Source organism: Syngnathus scovelli, chromosome 9, assembly GCF_024217435.2.
Source record: "Syngnathus scovelli strain Florida chromosome 9, RoL_Ssco_1.2, whole genome shotgun sequence".
NCBI classification, from domain to species: domain Eukaryota; kingdom Metazoa; phylum Chordata; class Actinopteri; order Syngnathiformes; family Syngnathidae; genus Syngnathus; species Syngnathus scovelli.
In genome coordinates this window covers 6,993,716-7,009,529 of record NC_090855.1, presented here as the reverse complement: position 1 = coordinate 7,009,529, position 15,814 = coordinate 6,993,716, and the positions used below count along the sequence as shown (strand labels likewise).

Here is a 15,814-nt window from a genome sequence, read left to right as displayed (position 1 = left end):
TCCCTTCCAATTTCCGCACCTGTTTTTTATGCAAAATATAAATTGAAAGTTTATGAGCATTTTTAGATACTTTCTTTTGGGAGGTGGGGTTGTAAAAGTCCACGTATAATTGACATCCATTGAAATGCATTGGGGATAAAAAAAATGTCAACCCCAAAATAATTCACTCAAACCCTCAAGGTTTCCTCAAGGGGAAAGGGGCCACTCAGTGCGGTAGCTTGCTGCTTGCTCTCAACAGTTTTGTGAACGTTAATTTTGGATTCAGTGGGTAAACCTGCTGTGTTCTATAAGTTAATTGTTTACAAGTTATACTGCCTGCTGTGAAAATGGGTCATTATAAAAACATAGCGAATGGTCTCCTCAGACTTTTACATCACAGTGTACATTAAGGCACAGCTTATGTGACAAGATACAGAAATTACAATATGTGGCTGGCTGATATACCATAAAAAATAGCCTCCAAGCATTTCCAGAAATTTGGCAGGATATGTAGTATACTTTTTCACTCTTGGCTTCAGCCCTGAACAGAATAACCGATGTATGGATTTGCAATTTAAATATATATAAATAAATTACATATAAATAATCTTGCAAGTATTTGTTTGACGACAGGTACGCTGCATTACTGCACTGAAATAAAAGTTAAAGATATATCACCAGTCACCTGCTTCACCCAATCAGTGCAAGAGAAAGAGGGAGAAAGAAAGAGAGAAAGAGTAACAGAGAAAGAGAGAGAGAGAGAGAGAGAGAGAGAGAGAGAGAGAGAGAGAGAGAGAGAGAGAGGGAGAGAGAAAGAGAGTCAAATTCTGTCATTCAGTACTTTCACCAAGAGATGGATCAACCTTTGTTTAAGCAACCTTTTTTTGCGTCCTTGAGCTCTGTCAGATTGGCACATTCTCCTCGTCATCAAACTCTCTGTCAGTACTGCCAGAATTGGCTAATCCTTCTTTTACTGGCTGTCATGCATCACCACAACTGCTGTCATCCTCCCTTAACTCAGATAGGCCCACTCACCGGTAGACCTTATTGACACTAGATATGCCCAGATTCTAATATATTTATTTTTGTCAAATAATAACTGCACTCTTGTTTTAATTACATATCTTACAACACCCTTTTTTAATTGATTACAATTTAAAACGGGAGTGACACTCTAAGAAATGTAACACAGGGATGATGAGACATACTATAACAGTAAAATAAACATATAAACAGTAATAGAAAGTGTCCAAGTGTGACCAAAGGTTGGTTTCACTGTGAGGCAACATACTGATTTTGGGGGAGTTTTAGCTCCAGTTCAGTGCTAAGTCCAATTATTTAGGAGGCCAGTGACATCTAAAGACTAGCAAACAATAGTAAAAACATTGTCTGTAGTAATCAACAATTGGATATAATGACGATGGCACGGGAGATTTAAGTTTGAGGCACTTTGTCTTTTTTCAAGCTCACTGTGCCTCTTGGAGTGACTTGTATGCTCTTGAGGTGTTTGAACAAATTGCTTGTGTTGCTGTTGTGTAAAACTATTTTGTCACAGACTTGGCACGTAGCTCTAACATTATCGAGTTGTTTAAAATAACACCACACCACTCTTTTTTTTTGCACCGTGTCTGCTTATATTCTTACAGGCTCAGTTAGAGACAAGTTTGACATAGGTAGGTGCAGCTACACTTAAGTATGAGAATTGGATCATCTTGAATTTTGTACCGAGCAAGCCTCGTTCAGCGGGTTGGGGGAGTTTGGCAGACAGTTTTGCACCCTGATAAACCTTTTCATGTACCAAGGGCATTTCCTTTGACATATGCGTGGTGCACCTGACAGTTTTGTGGCTGAGAGATGATGAAACTACACCCCTGGAACCATGTCTAACTATTGGCATAGGTAGTCTAAAGCGATTTTGCCGAATGGATGTTAGGGTTTCATGCAGAGTACGAGGATGGCTTCTGTGTTTGAGCTATTTAGCTGGAGGGCCTTTATCCACACCTTTATCTCCTTCATTCCAGGCAGAAGGTACTGTAAGTGCAGGTGAAGGGAAGGTTATAGACACGAGTGGGTTGGTTCTGAGATAAAGTTGGGTGTCATAGCTATGGAATGAAATCCCATGCCCTAATGACACGACCAAGAGGGAGCATGCACAGGGTGAAAAGGTTAGAGCCAAGGACTGATGTTTCAGTGAAAGCAGAGGTGACAGGGAGAGTGGCTGACATTGCTCCTCCCATCCAAACAAACTGTTCTGTCAGTGAGCTAGTGAGATATGAAGTAAACAAAGGCAAAGCAGAGTCAGATTCCGATAGTGGAGTGAAGTCTGTGAAAGAGGCTATGGTGATCAATGGCGTCAAAGGCTGCAGTGAGTTCTACAACACTGAGGAGTGACGGAAAAGCAGGCTCGGCAGCCATCACCAGGTCATTTGTGACTGACTAAAGCTGTTTCTGTACTATGGCCACAACAGAAACCGCATTGGATAATTGCGGAATTCGTTGTACAGCAACTGCTTTTTCCCCAAACCCTTGATAACAGAGGTTGAAGATAGGGCGGTAGTTAAAAATTATATTGGCGCTTAGGTTGGGATTTTTGAGTTGAGGTTTGATGACAGCGTTTGTCAGGATGTACCATCAGGCTGGAAGGTTGTCTTTAACTGCCCACTTCCCAATGATAATCTGTAAGCGGCCTGGCCGACATTTCATCATCGACCCATGGAGGTCTGCTTGCAGTTTCTTATAAACGTACTTTAGGTACTTGAATCTACTGATTAGACTGCAGCAAATCAGGCTCTGCATTTGCCAAGTCAAGACCTGTGCACCTCTTGCAGAATGATTATAAAGTGATTGATAAGATTTATGAACAATCAAGTCAGTAGTGTTTATGCCCACAACTGAGCAAATAGCCTGCTTTTAACTGCATGCATCTGCGAAATCAACAACTCTTGGTCGAGTCTGCCCCTGTGCAGAAATATCACAAGCCTATCTGGCACTGGGCACAAAAATAGTGTGCCATGTCTAGTTTTCTTGTCATGTGACACTAGTGAAATTCACTACCCCATAATAATTAAAGTAGACTCTCTTAAACAGTTGAAAATGATCCGTGCAACCGACTTCTTATTTGTTAGTTAGATGTCTTAGGCTCACTCTGACCCTGAACACGTTAAGCGGTATAAAAACAGATGATGAGTGAAGATGTCACAGAAGCATTCTAAAATGTACAAAATGCAACACACCCACACATACTGATGGGTTTTTTTGCCCCAAAGAGGAAAAAGCTGTTCTGACGCATGCACTTACATGTCACTTTAATACTACATCATGTCTTTGTTCCATTCCTACCTCACAAATGAAGTGAACCGCACCACACCAGAGTACATTTGCAAGCAGTACGAGATTGCTTGAATAGGTGGGTCTTGGCCCGTGAAACCGTGTACTTGCCGGGTTATTGGATGTTCACTAGGGTTTGAATGAGAGCATCCACACTTGACCAAATGAACATCGCATTAGCTGCAGAGTTAATTTGAACCCTAGCGAAGTCAGCTTGGATAGCCTCCAGCCGAGACGATTATGCAAAGGATAAGTAGTGTCGAAAAGGGGCAGCCAGCTCATGTTGGTTTTACATGGCCAACATTTTTGCTTCCATCATGTCAGGACCTACTTGAACTGGCTGAAATTATGCCTCACCCTGTACGGTATGTGGAGGAGAGAGGGAAATCAAGGCAAACTGGCATCTATGGACAGTGTATTGCAAAATTACACATTTTATCCTCGTTTTGCCTCTCTCATTCACATAGCTTCTGTCATCCATTCCAACAGCGCCTGCTGGGAAAATCAACCCTAATCACCCTTCCCCACTGCAGCCAGCGAGACAACTCAATTGACGCTAAATTATGCTAATCTTATTCCTTAGATGATTACACCATGGAGTCAACATTGATCTTCCATGATCATGGAAAAACACAGACCTTCAGTCAAAAGACTGATGGTATGGGTGTAAGGGGAGCAAGGGAGACGTGACGGCGCAATAGGCTAGTAAAGACTACAATTATTAAATTGACAATTTTACTTAAATTCTTATGATGACATCTTGCATTGTTGAAGTCAGAACATCATTTATTTTATTGCTTTAATTTATATCTTTATTCCTCATTTAAGTATTTGCTCATCTGTCAGGACATTTGTTTTGAGGCATAATCCTGGTCACCAAAAATATAGTGAATTGATGATAATTATTTAGTTGTGTATTCATTATTGACACGTCTTGCATTGTGTTGTTTTCAATGTAATGGTGGCCAGTCTAGAGTTCAAGTGTGCACTAACAAAGCTGCTGGTTTAAAAGTAACCCAAGTTGGGTGACTTAGCTAACGCTGGGTCATAAGTCACCGAACCAATACTGGGTTATTTAGACCCTGAACATTTGGGTAGAAGCACGATGGGTCAAGATTTGGATTCAAAAAGTAATAAAAACTACCCATGCTGATGTGTTAAAACTATCAAGGAATGGATTTCCAGGTTATCCATAAAACTGTGTTTTAAAACAAATTTTATTGCCAACATTTTTTAATAACAAGAAGCAACTTACCCTGTTCAGGTGTCACCACGTTGAGTCATTCGCGTTATAGTTTTGGCACACTTTTTACACAGGATGCCCTACTAAGGCTCCCAGTATAGCAGTAATCTGTAACCCATGCCAGGTGACACTGAAAAAAACAGGCAGAACAGTAGTGAGTGAAGCTGCCTGTATGGACGTCAGTGAACCGCTACTGTTTAACTAAAGACAACAGATTACCTTTGACTTTTAACTACTCACAATCAGCTGGTTGGAAGATTTAAATAATCGATGAAGCTACGCCGCTGTTTTTTTACGTGTGAATGCACACAGCAGTGCTCTGGTCTTCATACATCTTTTATCAACAGAACTCTTTTAGTATAGTTTTACTTTAACCAGGTGCTCCCTTAGGCGAATTAGCAATGATTTACACAGTTATTATATTGTGATTGTATGCAATTACAATGAGACACAAAATGATTTCCTTATGGACTGTAAGAGAGCCAAGCAAGGTTGGCATCAATTAAGATATGTAAGTGCAATAAATCAGGTGTACGGTGTGCAAAGAAAACTGAGAGAGCTACTGCAGCATGGCTAATGATGCAAGATTTTGAGTGCAAATGTGTGGTGAGTTGCAACAACTATCTGTGTGCACATTATGTGATGTTAAAATAAAATCTGAATTATATAAAGTCATAAAGATTCACAAACAATGTAATCTAATTTAAATACTTGGATGCATATTTTCATGATAGTAAAAATGCACATGTAACTCTGGACAATTATACATGAAAATGTGGCTAATTCTTTAAAAACAGGCTTTGAATATCAGTGCCTATTTTTATTTTGTTACAAAAGCAGGAAACATCACAAATGTATCTGTGAAATAGCTGAAAAGTTTAATTTAGTCATCAATACGGCTAGATCTGTAAGCTTTGAGGGGAGGTTCATTGTTGATGTGTGCAGATGAAGCAGAGTGAAGTTGCAAGGGTTTATTGACCTTGGCTGCAGCTGAGATGCTTATGTGTTCAATTTGTATCCATGACTCATTGTATTAGCCTTCGACCCTGAAGCAAAACCTGTCTGGAATAGCTACTCTGCAAAATGTAAAATGTCACTCAACAGAACAAAGAAAAATACACTTAAATCAATGAACTCTGAAAAATGTCACCGATGGAAGAAAAACAAAACACCCTAATCTAATTAGAATTTAATTAATTTAATCTTAATAATGATAAATTAACCATTTATTTTTTAAACAATACACCTTTGGTCACCTCAATAAAATCCCTGTCATTTTTAAAGCCATCTTAAAACAAATGTTTTTCTTTGGCTTTTTCTTTGGCTTTGGTTTTACTGTTTTGTGCTTTTTATTGACTAAATATAGTGGAGTTGGGTGTAAGGTCACAATTTCAAACTGACAAAAATTACAAATATATACAGTTCAATGAAATTGCAGTTTTGATATAAGAGAATTCTTCATCCACCCTTCCAACTTATTCACCTGATATGGGCTCGTGTTGCTGCTGGGCTAGGCAGCAGACTATTCACAAAACCCAATACTGATACCCAGCCACTTTGCCCACTGCTTCTACAGGGATTCCAAGGTATTCCCAGGCCAGCTGACCAGTGCATCCTTGCTCTTCCCAACATACGTACCTAAGAATGTCAAATTCCCATTAGGAGCACGCCAGCAACGAGTGCACTGACCAGCAGATTAAAATATGTCAGCCCATTGACTAGGCGATACTCTCAAGGTTTCTGAAGAATGAGATCTCACAAACGTACTTTTGCACAGCCAGAGTTGACATCTGTTACAAGTGTCAAGGCACAAATAAAAGTCACAGCCTGTCCACCCAACAAAGATGGAGGGAGACTACCCTCCTATACACTTGGGCGAGTGCCAACAAACAATGAGCAAGGGGGAATATAGATATGCCCGTAGCTGTAGTAATATCTAAAGTGCAAAACAATCCAAACCCTTTCAAGGGGACTGTTGTATCAAGGCGAGTCTACATCTTTGTCTATATCTAGCAACACTTCCCGACCTCACACACCAATTCAAGCTCCTTCCCATCGAGAGAGGTGACATTCCACGTCTCTTGATACGACGACTTCCATAGTCCAGGACAGGACCGCCAAGGTCCATGCCTTCGATCACCACCCAGATGCAGCTTTTGGCTTCAAGTTTACATCATACAGAAGATCATGTACACTACATCCATCCCATTCTCATTCCCTGTATGGGCTACTTAAATTTTGCAGACGCCCCCACCCCTAAACACAGGTGATAGATGCAAGTATTTCTCTTCATATAACCCGCACCACGCACAGCCTTTGGCCTCTGTTAATCTTCTATGCTTGAGCAGTTAAATTGAAGCAGGGGTACATTAGTTTGACAATCTTCTAAAGATAAGCTCCAGGCGTTGAACTTGTCTGTTTGAAAGCGGTTGGTATTTTTTATTCACACAGATGAGGCGATATATTGAGACTCTAGATGTGCAAATTACTATGCACTCACTAAATGCAGTAATAATACATCATCCAATTTTAAAACAGTATTTTATGAAACAATTCAAATAAAACAATTGAATAAAATATGTATGCTAAGCTTTATTTCTTTTGCTGCACATTCACTAGATGGCAGTATGTCTCTCTTGAGTACACTCATTCCGTTTCAAGCATCTTCCTCCTCCTCTCACAGCCCTCTTACCCTCTGCTTGGAAGGTGCTACCAGTCTCTTTAATGGAATGTCAAGAAAAGGCAGCACTGCGACTGCCTTTTTCCCCCCTCAAATACACAGTGAGTTTAAACAATCCACTTCCCATTCTTTAAAAAGCTGCAATGTTCTTGCAATTTGGTGGCTACTCACCACAAGAGTCTGATAAACACCGCACCCTTGTTTTTTCACAGAGAGGGGAATGTTGCAACATTTCAACTACTCTCTGAAGGTTTGTCAGACTGACTGGAAGGACTTTGTGTTGGTGGATTTAAAGAAGGAGAATTTGGTAAACAAGGCAGGGTACCTTTAGTGCGCAAAGCAAACATGCACTGAATAAATTGTTGCTCACACAATTTCTGGATGCTCACAAAATAGATCTTGGCGTCACTTGGTGTTTTTCATCTCATTCATCACATTTCATCTCAATGTCCTTGCCTGAGAGGACATTGGTTTCCGTGTGATTGCATATGACTTAACATAATTGTACCGTCATTGGCCTGAGCTATTCACCCATGCTGCTGACAAATGTAGTTATGCAGTATAGCGTTTACCATCTGTAAACATGAAACATGTTTTCCCATTCTAAGTAAAAATTCAGGTGAAACAGTCTGTTTTGGTATGTCATAGTGTCTGAAGACTATTTTGCATCCACTGTGGAAGACTAACATACACATTAGTATATGGCACAAAATATTTCTTGAAAGCCAATAAAGCGATAGGATAGGTTCTTTCTGCTCGATTTAAAAACCTTGTCATTGTGTGCAACAAATATGAACACTCAGCAAATGGCACTAAATAATAACTTGATTGTATTACTAAATTTATGTTGGTTTATTTTATTTATACATTAATGTATTTGTTATTATTATTAAGTTTTTAACTAATTACAACGTGAATGAGTGAATGGTGCACAATTAAAAAAAGTCTGAGTACTTTATGAATGTAATTAAAAATGTAAACCATTTACAATTGAATTGATTAGAGGTGCCTCTGTATGAATTCTATGAAATGTTTAGTGTTATTCCTATTGCAATTTTAACCTACTTTTAGAGTGAGCTACAGTGTGGTATGGAAATTTATGTACAGAAAATTATTTGCCTGACTACTTTATGCTTTTTTTATCACTATATTATTCTCACAAGTGTCAGAGTGGCTCTATGTTCGTGCCCAGCATGAGTCTGGTACGGAGTGTGGACTAACTGTGTGAATGGGCGGGCTATGCTTTGTTTTTGTAATAGAAACGTTCAGTCTGCGTCATTTGTGGACGTGAACACTTGCTAGTTTTACAACCAATGGAATTGGAGCGGCTCCTCCCATTCCCTTTAAAATGTATGTGTGTGTGCGTCTGTGTGTGTGTGTGTGTGTGTGTGTGTGTGTGTGTGTGTGTGTGTGTGTGTGTGCGTGTGTGTGTGTGTGTGGTGGGGATTTTTAAAATATGGTAAAAAGGATTTTCTTCATTTCCTCCAATGACTAGAGTATATCACACATTTTGTTCACCACAAATTTTCGTTGGAAAACAAAGTAATGTCATTCAAATTTACATTAACGTATTTCCACAGTCTGAGTAAGAGTACAGACATAAAGTATGCACTGATATTGATACTGGTGTTAGTATCATGATTGTACTCTGTGTACTCTGTATCAAATTCCTGAAAATGCCTTGAACAGCTTCATTTGATTTCTTCCCTAAACGCAGCCAGAATTTAAGGGGATCATTTCTTGTGAGAGTGTGTGTGATGAAAATCTTGAACTCAGTCATCCACAAAATGCCCCGAGGACTGACACTATCACTGTGACAAGTCGAGGTGGGAGGAAGGCTTAGTCCTTGGTTTCTTGCTAGATCGAAGCTTGGCTTTGTGTCTCCCTCGTGTTATCGAATTGCCAATGTGCTGGGTTGCAGGGTCTATTGTCTTTTTAACTACAGGCACTCTGCTGTGGGTTAATGGAACAAGCTCTGCAGGAGCATAAGACTCGCTGTATCCTTGACCTCCCTGTATACTACAAATCAGTGTCTGTGGCAAGTTATTTGCATCTACTTACTGCACATAAATCTTTCTGAAATGTGGCACAGTAAAGGGTCCTTGAAATACTTATGTTGCACATTTAATGGCATTCATATAGATTGTGAATGAATGTTGATTTTAACAAGATTTAGTAACCAATTAATGTTACTCCCTATTATGGATTCTTCATCTTTTATTCCTGATCCAGATTTTTCTGGATCCAAGAAAAGAAAATAGAATTGGATCCACAATCTACAACAAATTACAGCACAACTTGATTTTTGAAAACACATTTTGACTTTAACAAGCAATGAGCCCATATTCATAAAGAATCCTAGTGCTAAGGGCAGCTGACCCAGACATTATGCAAAGAAATGAGTGGCAATGAATTAGCTAACTACTTTTTTATTAGTGAAAAAGAATCCAATTGCCCATACACTACAGATTAGATCATGTTTACTAAGGAAACTGTCTTTGTAAATGTGACTATATCGCTATCAGCATTATAAAGGTCATTTAACAAACGTATTTAATATGTTCCGCTGACGTTAATGGCAAGTGTAGCTAGGACATACTGGGACTGATGATTGGGGTTTGGCAATTATACTACTGAGAAGATTACCACTCAGTGATTGACAGCAGAGGTTGCACTTTCTGAGACAGCTCAGGAAGTTCAACCTGCCACTGATTTGGATCGGCCACCAAACAAGACAAGCAGAGACTGCAACGGACAAACAGGTCTACGGAAAAGATAATCAGGACCAACCTCCCATCTAACCAAGACTTGTACCTGTCCAGAACCAGGAAACGTGCAAGCAACATCTCTGCAGACCCTTCTCACCCAGGTCACAGTCTGTTCAAACTACTCCCCTCCGGACAGGGTTACACCAAAACCAGGAGACACAGCTTCTTCAGAGTCTGAGATCGACCAGAGTCAAATTCCTTGTTTGGCATGCACAAATTTGGTCAATGAAGCTGATTCTGATGATTGATGTCCCTATAAAACGCTGTTTATCTATCACTTGATATTTCTTATTTAGTACACCCTCTGTGTATGCAAGGCACTGAGGGAAATTTACCTGACAACATGTAAGAGTCTTCCCCAAAACTGAAGAACAATGTTTGTAGTTTTTCATTTGAAAAGTATCCTGTGTTTTTGTCATTTTAGGTCATGTCAACTCTTCTGCAGATAGAGAAGAGATGCCATTTGACATAGTGTGTGTTTTTACTGTACAGTTTTTCTGCTGCAGATTAAATACTGCAAGTTGCCCTTGTCATAAAAATATATAGCACTCTTTGTCTTTGAACAAAATGTTGGCGTTTATTCACAGTGCAGTGACGAGAGCTCGGACCACATGTGATCATTCATGATGTACATGTATACACATTATCTCACCTGGTGCAAACAGACTTGCTGCGCTGTGGTGATAAGCCAACTCCAATTACACGTTAAAGCAGCCTGAATAGCCTCTGACTGTGACTGGTAGCTATCTAGCTGTATACTGTGTGGCCATTAGATAGGTGTCCCCAGCCGCCAAAGGCATAAAGCTTGGGGTGTAAAACTTTCAAAAAGGGAGACTGAAATGATTTTACAACTACTTAATGAAATGATTTATGTTACTGAAATTGCAACACTGCTGCTTATGGGAACCATCTTCAAAATATCCGCCTTGACAATAAGGTACAGCTGTTTATTCTTGACTGGGAGAACATGCCCTTGGTAAAGCATTTCATTTATTTGCTGGAGGAAGATGCATGTGTGCTGTGTTTAGGTTTGATATATATATATATATATATATATATATATATATATATATATATATATATATATATATATATATATATATATATAGTAGATACTCAAAATCAGCCGATGAAACTGACAAAAAATGAGCTCTGAGAATTTGGTTGTTCTCACAATTGCATGGCTTTGTGTTTTGATATATGGGTGAGCCATCGCCTTTCTGGGCATTGGTTTCGATGTCTATCGTTAAATACTGTATTATATCCCATGAGATATATTAGATAAAAACTGAGGATGCTCTTGTGAATTACACCTTTAAGTGATGCAAATTGTTGTTTAATGTCTCTATGTTCTTACCTGAAGGCATGATTACACGTTTGTCTGTGCATGTTATGCATGTGATGCATGTGTGTGCATTTGAAATGGAGCGGAATGGCTTCAGGCCCTCAAGATAGAGTCTACAATCCAAATGCGATCTGAGGAACTGTATGTCAAGACAGCTATTCATCAAACAATACAGCAATGAGAAGCGAGATTGAATGGTGAAGATAGCATATTCAATCATTCAGTTTAGTAGCCCACTTTGAGGGTTTCATCTCCACGATATATGCCTTACAGGACTGTCAAGTGAATATGATAATACGTGAATAGATCTTGAGAATGGATCGAGGTGGGTGATGATGCGAACGGTATGTGTGATTGTTTTGAAGATATCCATAGGGGACAATATTCTGTGTAAACAAAAACAAGCAAAATTTTGTTTGAGTAGAAAAATCACATCTCAGACAGTTGTTGGTCTACCCAAACGCAAGAGCGAGCAAATTGAGTTTTTTAAATCCGTATACAATTCTACAGAGGTTGCCACTCTAATTTCCTCAGGTAGGCCATTCCTGAGTACAGGGCAAGTCTTATGTTTTTACACAAGGTACCACTAAATCAACAAAATAAGAAATCGCTGAACCAAGAGTCACTAACGTGTTTTGTGGGGGCACCAGGTAGGCTCCAAGGACCACATAAGTAACCCATAGGACGGTTCTAAAAATAGCTTGCCATTGATTTTCTAGGGATGTTGTATAAATGATCAATTGAAAATGCAAACACTGGCAGAGATTTATACCAATAAAGTGTCACATATTGATTATCTGTTTCCTACTAATAGTGAGAAATCATTAACATGATCAGTGTTCTCACTGAACATCACATCAGGTAGGCATCCAGGAAGCATCTTAATCAGATCCCTTAGCCACCTCTCGATGCAGAGGAGCTACTCGTAACTCCTCTCGAATGACCGAGCTTCTCACCCTGAGAGAGAGCCCAGACACCCTACAGAGAAAACTCATTTTGGCTGCTTGTAAACAGGATCTTGCCATTCCATTCACAATCCAGAACGCTTGACTGTAGATGAGGGTAGTAACATTGCTCAACCAGTAAACTGAGGGCTTTGCCTTTCAACAGCTCTTTCACCACGGCAGACCAATAAAGACTCCACAACAACCTCATGACATCTAGAGCCTATAGGAACTCAATGCAGATCTCATTTAGACTGAGGCCCTTCTACCAAAGAGGTTTTTAACTAGTTTGGCGAGAGACTTAAACTCCAGAAATAGAAGAGCCCACCTTTAAGTCCCCACACTCTGCTTCTTCATATAAAGGTATTGGAATAAAGGTCTTCCAAATTTTCTTCTGACCAACTCACAACATCCCGAGTCAAGGTCAGCAACTCCCTATCCCCACTCAGTGTTGACGCTCCACTGCTTCCCACTTGTGAGACATCGCATAGTAGACCAGAATGTTTTCAAAGTCGTACGTAAACAGCCCCCATAAACAAGATTCAGAATATACAGTATTTTATTAAAAATGTATTGTACATTTGGGCACAGCCTCAGCAGAGAAACCTACCACAGTGAATTTCTTATTACTAAATGAATTACCGCTGCATCGAACTGACTTCTCTCTAGAGTAGTACTGTTTGAAGATGTACTGAATGTGAGTGTCCTCATCTGTTAATTTCAAATTAAGAATATGTTAAGTGGAATCCCTTATGAGTGCTTGGTAAATGAATTCTTCTGCACATAACTAAGGAGACGTGTAATTAAACAGATAAATTGGCTGAGTGACCTGTCAGAATCATACAAGTAGATGGCCTCAACTATATTAGCTGTCCCTCCTCCATGGCAATACTGAAATGATTGTCAACCCAGTAAGCAAGACATACCTAAAGTGACAATTAATAAAATGTCCCAATTGTTTTAAACTTAGTGTCACTTTGATGCAATGTCTGAGGTTTAGCCGCATTGCTAAACTGTATGTATGTATGAAGCTAAACTATATGTATGGTACATTGTTTTTCTTATCAGCGATAATTCTTTTTTTCCACCGAGATAACTGAGAATGCCTACACCCTTGTAATTATGGTACTGTTTTTGTTTTCAGCCTGACCCCCCTATATCAAATCTTCTGTCAGCTGCTTCATATAAGAAGACAAGACTATTAGTTTTCTCATAATGCAGTGTGTTGTGGGGTGGCATATGTCAGCAGTAGCTGAAGAACTACTAAAATGCCTGTCAAAGGAAAGGATGGCCTGCAGCAAAGCATCTCCAATTAATTTAAACCAAGAGAAAGTACTGATTCTTGTCAGTGCCATCTGGAGTGTGTCCTCTTATATTTGAATTATGTGAAGTAATTACAATAAACAAGGTGGGTCATGAAACTAGGCTAATAGAAAGGCACAAGATTTAAATAAATAAATAAAGGTATTCAAATTTATTCTGTTTTCAATTCATTGTCAATTAATTCGTCAGAACAATTTCCTTCGCCTGTGTATGGATCAGGCGCTAGGGTTTAAGGTGGGATCCCATGGTGAGTGCTTCGATGCCAGGTTGGCACCCATGGGGTCTGGCAAGGCACAGCCCACGGCAGTATCTGACTACATCAACTATGCAATCATGACATTCCCATTGGCTTTACAATATAAAATATGGCAGTAAAGCAAAACCCTTTAACACTACACATTAAATCCTATTTTCATCAATAATGCAATTTTTAATTTAAAATATTACTGTTATTAATTACTGAAACATAAATCATGACAATAAAGGTTGACATTAAGTATTGATCGAATGCTTCAGCAAGTGATTTTATCTTTGATTTATTTATTTACTATTATTGTAAAAGATTCCACTGGCACCATTTGAGATTTTTGGTCAATTTAATTTTTAAACACCACAGCACAGACCAGATTTGTAAGCATGATTTTCTTCTATAGTTACAGACCATTTGTGAACATTTAATGCAACGTTTGGGCTCCCACACATTTGTGGGAGTGCCTGTGCAGATAGAGCTTCTACAGCTGCACCCAGCGATATGAAGTTAATTAAACTGCCAATCCAAGCAAGGACCATGACAGCAAGCAAAGACCTGTGGCTGTATTAGAAAAGCGAAGATGTGGGAGTAGAATTAAAGCAATCTGCAGTATGTCATTAATTCTCAGAATCAAAAAAAAAAAAAAAAAAAAAACATTGTATGAATGTTTCATATTTAGTGCTGCTGAGCGTTCTGTGGAAATATGCGAGTCATAGATTCCATTATTGTAACAGTATTGATAAAGAAATCGTTTTGCCCATTTGAAAAAGGTGGATTAATTTTCTTTAAGACTTTACAGTATGGTGAAAATCTTTGGTTTTGATATCTTGACTGAGCCCAACAAAACTTGCCTCCATATACAGGCTCCTTATTTTTCCTGTTTGCATGATACCAATGCATCAAAACAGATGAGATGTGCACTTTTCTTTGCACTCACGTTTCACATAAAAGGATTAGAATTCCAATATGGTATGATGACTATGTGGCAAGATCAAATAATTTTACAATCTGGTTTTATTTAGGTGGAAAAGTGCTTGACTTCCGGGACAGATGATTCATAAGTAGGACTTTTAGATTGTAAACAAATACTGGTTACATATTATATATTATATAGTTTTTGTGTCCTACCAGGACAAAAGTAATGATGCACATCTCGCTTCTCTTCCGTATGTGCAGTACCACGGCAACAGGTAGTAAAATCAAACCTTATGAAACAAATGTATCTGTGCTTTCCACCTTACAACATGTCGATCAAAATGTAATGACAATCTCACTGATAAATCACTGTCACTAAATGCAATTGCAAATGCATATTTTTTGCATAAGGAGAAATGAAGGATAGTACTGCAATGGTATGCGATTCTGCACTGACACCTTGAGTAACTGTTGTACTTGTTTTTGTTGGAGGTTCTGTCAGCAAAGCAGTCCCATTCATTAAATCTTTCCTGATTAATATCTGCTTCTTGCATAAATGAATCAGCCTGAGCACTGTATTTTCCTAACATAAATTTGTGATTTGTTTCACAAGTGATGACACATTCTACTTTATGAAAGCATGACTGTGGACTGCACAAAAATGACCTCCTCACCATGTTGCCTGCTTGTTATGGTTTGAAGGTATTGGATTCAATTAACACTGACTATAAGAATGAAATGATTCTCTTCAAGAGATATAGTCTGTCAGTGATGGCATTTAGATGTGACCCCGAGCCAGACAACCGTGTACTCTGTCCGTGGTGCTGATTGGTCCAATTTAGTGTTTACCTTGTAAATTGGTTAATGGGCTACGCTCTCTGGTTTGCGGGCCAGGGAATGAATGAATAAATAAATAAATAAATAAATAAATAAATAAATAAATAAATAAATAAATAAATAAATATCATACCAGTGCATCAGCCCCTGAAGTTACCGGCGGGTATCTGCCAGTCCAGCTCTGGTTGTCATGTAAGGACCAC

At 39.0% G+C, this 15,814-nt stretch overlaps 1 long non-coding RNA gene across 1 annotated transcript in view; it reads right to left on the bottom strand.

Annotated features, from left to right (window-relative positions):
* Positions 1-15,814, bottom strand: part of LOC125975876 (uncharacterized) — a 19,484-nt gene extending 3,670 nt beyond the window's left edge. The window contains exons 1-2 of the long non-coding RNA XR_007484086.2: positions 15,745-15,814; positions 4,562-4,679 (exon numbers count right to left, since the gene is read on the bottom strand). This is a non-coding gene — a long non-coding RNA (uncharacterized lncRNA). The remainder of the gene's footprint in view (positions 1-4,561; positions 4,680-15,744) is intronic.